This window comes from Chelonoidis abingdonii, chromosome 26, assembly GCF_003597395.2.
Source record: "Chelonoidis abingdonii isolate Lonesome George chromosome 26, CheloAbing_2.0, whole genome shotgun sequence".
NCBI lineage: Eukaryota > Metazoa > Chordata > Testudines > Testudinidae > Chelonoidis > Chelonoidis abingdonii.
Genome location: NC_133794.1, coordinates 5,991,059 through 5,997,552, shown reverse-complemented (window position 1 = coordinate 5,997,552; position 6,494 = coordinate 5,991,059). Strand labels below are relative to the sequence as shown.

General features: G+C 58.8%; 1 protein-coding gene across 2 annotated transcripts in view; it reads right to left on the bottom strand.

The window, feature by feature from the left end:
- TYK2 (tyrosine kinase 2) overlaps nucleotides 1-789 on the bottom strand; it is a 32,443-nt gene extending 31,654 nt beyond the window's left edge. Inside the window, exon 1 of one of the 2 annotated variants that reach the window (XR_012654920.1) lies at nucleotides 731-789. The gene's annotated coding sequence lies outside the window, so the exon portion shown is untranslated. The remainder of the gene's footprint in view (nucleotides 1-730) is intronic. The other variant, XM_075061270.1, reaches the window with a different exon arrangement.
- Between the last annotated feature and the right edge of the window lie 5,705 nt (nucleotides 790-6,494).

The window sequence follows — 6,494 nt, the reverse complement described above, 5'->3', positions numbered from 1 at the left end:
GCCAGCCCCCCCTGCCCCCCCCCTCCTGACCTTACAACACCCCCTTTCCCGGGGCCAGTCCCCTCTCCCCACTGGCCAGCCCCCCCCTGCCCCCCCCCTCCCCTGACTACAGACACCCCTCTTCCGGGCAGGTTCCCACTTCCCACTGGCAGCCCCCCCTGCCCCCCACACCTCCCTTGACCTACAGACACCCCCTCTTCCCGGGCCGCCCCACGCACAGCCAGCCCCCCCACCACCCCTGACCTCGCAGACACCCCTTTCCGGCCAGTCCCCCTTCCCCACTGCCAGCCCCCCCTGCCCCCCCCACACCCCCTGACCTACAGGACACCCTCTCTCCGGGGCCAGCCCCCACCGCCAGCCCCCCCTGCCCCCCCACACCCCCTGACCTAAGACACCCCCTCGTCCCGGGCAGTCCCCCTTCCCCACTGGCGCCCCCCTGCCCCCCCACCTCGGCCTTGACCTACAGACACCCCTCTTCCCGGGCCTGCCCCCCACCAGCACGCCCCCCCACCCCCCTGACCTACAGGCACCCCTCTTCCCGGGCCGTTCCCCCTTCCCACTGGCAGCCCCCCCCCTTGCCCCCACACACCCTGACCTACAGACACCCTCTTCCGGGGCCGCCCCCCCACACAGGCAGCCCCCCTGCCCCCCACACCCACTGACCACAGACACCCCTCTTCCCGGGCCAGCCCCCTTCCTGCCCCCCCACGCGACACCCCTCCCCCACTACCCGTCTCAGGTCCCTCTCGCGCTTCCCCTCGCAGCCGCCGCCGCTCCAGCTCTCTAGGCTCGCGCAGAGCGCTTCCCATTGGGCCATGAGACGCCCGCCCCCATGTGCCGTTCTCACGTCCTGCCCGCCATTGCCGGCGCGCCGCCCAGCCGCCAGACCGGGAGGGGGACGGGGAGCGCGCCCCGCCCACGAGGGGAGGGGCATGCTCATGGTGGCTCGCCCAGCCGGCCCGCCCGTTTCCCAGCGCGTGGAGGGTGCACAGCTGGAGCAGCTGCCGGCCAGCCCCGCCGCAGCTGGAGTGGAGCGAGGCGTGGGGTTCGGGGTTGGGCGCCCCCTGTCCCCCTCAGCCTGGCTGGGGCCTTAGCGGGCCGGCTCCCCTGGGGCACTGCCACCTTGCACCCCGCAGCCCGCCCGGGGCTCCCCTGGGGCGCTAGGCCGGGCCGGGGCTCCCCCCTGGGGCACTTCCACATTGCACCCCGCAGCCCGCCCAGGGCTCCCCTGGGGCACTTCCACCTTGCACCCCGCAGCCCGCCCGGGGCTCCCCTGGGGCGCTAGGCTGGGCTGGGGCTCCCCGCTGGGGCACTTCCACCTTGCACCCCGCAGCCCGCCCGGGGCTCCCCTGGGGCACTAGACCAGGCTGGGGGATCCCCCCAGGGTGCTTCTGCCTTGCACCCCGCAGCCCGCCCGGGGCTCCCCTAGTGCACTAGACCGGGCCGGGGGCTTCCCCCTAGGATGCTTCTGCCTTGCACGCCGCAGCTGGCCTGGGGCTCCCCTGGGGCGCTAGGCTGGGCCGGGGGCTCCCCCCAAGGTGCTTTCGCCTTGCACCCCACAGCCAGCCCGGGGCTCCCCTAGGGCACTAGGCTGGGCCGGGGCTTCCCTAGGGCACTTCCACCTTGCACCCCGCAGCCCGCCCGGAGCTCCCCTAGGGCGCTAGGCTGGGCCGGGGCTCCCCTAGGGCGCTTCTGTCTTGCACCCCGCAGCCCACCTAGGGCTCCCCTAGGGCACTAGGCTGGGCCGGGGGCTCCCCCTTAGGGTGCTTCTGCCTTGCACCCCGCAGCCCCCCCAGGACTCCCCTGGGGCGCTAGACCGGGCCGGGGGCTCCCCCCAGGGTGCTTCTGCCTTGCACCCCACAGCCCGCCTGGGACTCCCCTAGGGCGCTAGGCTGGGCTGGGGGCTCCCCCCAAGGTGCTTTCGCCTTGCACCCCGCAGCCAGCCCGGGGCTCCCCTAGGGCACTAGGCCGGGCCGGGGCTTCCCTAGGGCACTTCCACCTTGCACCCCGCAGCCCGCCCGGAGCTCCCCTAGGGCGCTAGGCTCGGCCAGGGCTCCGCTAAGGCGCTTCTGCCTTGCACCCCACAGCCCACCTGGGGCTCCCCTAGGGCACTAGGCTGGGCTGGGGGCTCCCCCCTAGGGTGTTTCTGCCTTGCACCCCGCAGCCGGCCTGGGGCTCCCCTAGGGCGCTAGGCCGGGCCGGGGCTTCCCCCTAGGGCGCTTCTGCCTTGCACCCCGCAGCCGGCCTGGGGCTCCCCTACGGCGCTAGGCTGGGCTGGGGGCTCGCCCCTAGGGTGCTTCTGCCTTGCACCCCGCAGCCCGCCCGGGGCTCCCCAACGCGCTAGGCTGGGCCGGGAGCTCCTCCCTAAGGTGCTTTTGCCTTGCACCCTGCAGCCCGCCTGGGGCTCTCCTAGGGCCCTTCTGCCTTGCACCCCGCAGCCGGCCTGGGGCTCCCCTACGGCGCTAGGCTGGGCCAGGGGCTTCCCCCTAGGGTGCTTCTGCCTTGCACCCCGCAGCCAGCCTGGGGCTCCCCTAGGGTGCTAGGCTGGGCCAGGGGATCCCCCCTAGGGTGCTTCTGCCTTGCACCCTGCAGCCCGCCCGGGGCACTAGGCCGAGCCAGGGCTCCCCTAGGGCGCTTCCACCCCGCAGCCCACCCGGGGCTCCCCTACGGCGCTAGGCTAGGCCGGGGGCTCCCCCCTGGGGCGCATCTGCCTTGCAGCCTGCAGCCCGCCCGGGGCACAAGGCCGGGCCAGGGCTCCCCCAGGGCACTAGGTGAGGTGGCAGTTTAACGCTGCTACCTGTATGAATTTCAATACCCGATTAGGTGCTTGCAGTATAAATTCCTAAGAGCTTCAGATAAAACTGATACAAAGTGAATTATGTAAAATCCCCCCTGAAAGGCTCTCAAAGCACTTTACAAACATTAAACTTCAGCATACCCACCTGCAGGGGGCAGTCTAGCACCCCCATTTTACCGATTGGAAAACTGAGGCACAGAGAAATTAGATAATACAAGGAGGCCTTGTGGCACCTTAGAGATTAACCAGTGTATTTGGGCATAAGCTTTTGTGGGCTAAAACCCACTTCATCAGATGCATGGAGTGAAAAATACAGTAAGCAGAATATATATTATAGCACAGGGGTAGGCAACCTGCAGCACACAAGCTGATTTTCAGTGGCACTCACACTGCCCAGATCCTGGTCACTGATCCAGGGGGCTCTGCATTTTAATTTAATTTTAAATTAAGTGTCTTAAACATTTAAAAAACCTTATTTACTTTACATACAACAATAGTTTAGTTATATGTTATAGACTTATAGAAAGAGCTTCTAAAACATTAAAATGTATTACTGGGCTGTGACGAACTGGAACTGTTCTTAATGTTTGCTCTGAACACTGTGTTGGTGCCTCAGTGTCCCCTAGGCAGTTCTTAAGTATCTAGGTGGTGGGATAAGGGTGTGTGATTGCGCTGCAGAGGAAGGGGCCAGTGCACCTAAATGCCTGCACTCTGTCTCCTGGCAACTGATGGCCTGGGCCCCTCCTCTGCAAAGGTGCCAACTGAAGGTGTTGGAGACAAAGGGATCAGGTGACCTCCTGGCCGGGAAAGGAGCTGAGCAGAGGAGGGGCTGGAGGGGGTGGGTTAGTCTGGAGCTTTGCTGGGGACGAGGAGTGAAGTGCAGACCTGGGGGTCTGGCTCACTGACCCCCAGAATGGAACCCAGGCCGAGGGGTCTGGTTCGCTGTATCTACAAGCTCTGTTTTAGACCCTGTTCCTGTCATCAAATAAACCTCTGTTTTACTGGCTGGCTGAGAGTCACGTCTGACTGCAAAGTGGGGTGCAGAACCCTGTGGCTTCCCAGGACGCCTGGGTGGGCTCGCTGTGGGAAGCCCACGGAGGGGCAGAGGATGCTGAATGCTCCAAGGAGAGACCCAGGAGGTGAAGACGTGTGAGCTTCTTGCCCTGAACAAGTCTGCTCCAAGGGAGAGGAGGCTCCCCAAAGTCCTGACTGGCTTTGTGGGGAGCAGTTCCAGAGCATCGCCCGGGGACTCCGTGACACTGGCATGCAAAACCTTGAATCAGAGTGAATAAATGAAGACTCGGCACACCATGGCTGGAAGGCTGCCAACCCCTGAATATAGCACATGAGAGGATGGGAGTTACCTTACCAAGTGGGGGGTCAGTGCTAATGAGCCAATTCAATTAAGGTGGAAGTGGCCTATTCTCAATGGTTGACAAGAAGGGGTGAATACCAAGGGAGGGAAAATTACTTTTGTAGTGCTAATGAGGCCAATGCAATCAAGGTGGCCCATTTCAAACAGTTGACAAGAAGGTGTGAGTATCAGCAGAGGGGAAATTACCTTTTGTAGTGACCCAGCCACTCCCAGTCTTTATTAAGGCCTAATTTGATGGTGTCCAGTTTGCAGATTAATTCCAGTTCTGCAGTTCCTTGTTTCTCTGAGAAATTAGGAGTTTATTCCCAGCCTGCCCCAGTCTATTTCCATATTGACAATAGAGAGACTATAGCAGTGTAAATGATCACTTGATCCTACAAACAGAGAAGCGACAAAGAGTCCTTTGGCACCTTATAGACTAACAGAAGTATTGGAGCATGAGCTTTCATGGGTGAATCTCCACTTCGTCAGACTCATGAACTAGAGAAAACACTTTGTTCTGACTTCGTGAGTCAGTGCAACCAGCAAGCAGCTGTTATGGTGCAGCTACTATTTCTAGGGTCAGGGTTTCAAGCACTGTAGATCGGTTGGAGCGCTTACGGCGAATCACTGGGAAAAGAAATGTTGGGTAACCTAAAACGGCAGATGGTTCTAGCAAGCCCTGCTCTTAGCCTACAGGTAGAGGAGTGGAGATTCTACAGCAGCCAGAGAGAGGGTCATGTATTGGATTATAGCTCCATCATTAAGATGTGGTGGATTTTATTCATTTGCCCACAACGAAGCCCTGCTTAGATGTGAATCCAGTTATTATACTGCAGCATCACAGTAGGACGAAAGTTCAGTCCAAGCAAAAGAAGTGTAAATTTCATAGCCCTCAGAACTCCCACCAAGCTTCAGATGAAGGAAATTATCTATTAGCCACTACTCATTCTTCAGAGCTTGGCTGTCAGCAGCTCCACCTGCAGCTGGACTGTCCGACAGCAACTGCTCATGGTTCATTAGAAAGGCCAGTGCACTTCTCAGCAGAGGCAGGATGGTACAACGATCTGTATTGCAGTTTGGCTAAGACAGCACTGTTCTTCCTTTTCTCCCTTGCTCCACGGTGTAGCAATTGAATACAGGGTTATTAAGCACTGAAGGGGTGCATAATTTAAGTGATGGCAACCAAAGTAACTCAGACCTCACCAACCCACGTGCCCATCCGGGCTAGAGGGACAGTTCACTAACAGGCTGGAACAAGCAGTAAATAAAGTCCTTTGTGCTTTCTTCCACACCACTCCTCCTGTGCAGGACAGGCTCTCTAGAAACAACCCCAACGTAGGGCATTGGCCTCCCTCACAACCCTCCTAAGAGTTGGCTTTTGGTTGTAGGCATGAGGACAAAAAAAAAAAAAAAAAAAAAATCAATGGATCTTGGGCTGGTGTGTTGAGGGCAACTGCCTGTCATACCGACCAGCAAAGACTGTTTCTTTGTACACCCCTCTCTATCCTCCCCTGACGGCTCGTCTTATGCTGACAGTGTCCGCTTTCAGGGGAGAGGGCTCCCCCTTTGGGTCTGTGTTTGTACAGAGGGTCCTGCTCCCTGGAGCGGGAGGGCTTCTAGATACTACAGTAATAGAAATAAGGAATAATGAGCTAGGCAGGTATATTGTAAAGGCTGACGTTGAGTGATCAGGTTTATACATTCATTCATGCTCTTAAAAACCAAGTTCCCCATACAAAAGACGAGCTAGAGTCGTGCCAAAGGCTGGATTAGAGGAGCAGATGTGTAGCTACACTAGCGCGAGCAAGTGACAGAATGGCTTTGGGCTCTAAAATAGCCTCTGGGAGTTTTCACATTCTTCCCCCATCTCCCAGAGACCAACTTCTCTTGAATTTGGAATTGGGCCACGAATCATTCCAAACAGTGTAAAGGACTTTCATAGCCACCCCACCTCCGCCCACCCTGCTGGCAAGGAGCTGCCTTCACTTTCACATCTCAAAAGAGGCCCGAGGGATGGAGGCCATTGGTGTAGGAGAGGTTATAAAAACATGAAGAATATAAGGAAGGGAAAGGCTGAAAGAATTAAAAGGGTAGAAGGGAGTACAGCAAAATAGAGACAATGGATTTCAGGAAGGCGGATTTTGGTAAGCTCAGAGAACTGATAAGTAAGATTCCATGGAAATCAAGACTGAGGGGAAAAACAACTGAGGAGAGTTGGCAGTTTTTCAAAGGGACGCTATTAAGGGCCCAAAAGCAAGCTATTCCGATGGGTAGGAAAGACAGAAAATGTGGCAAAAGACCAGCTTGGCTTAACCACGAGATCTTGCATGACCTACAAAA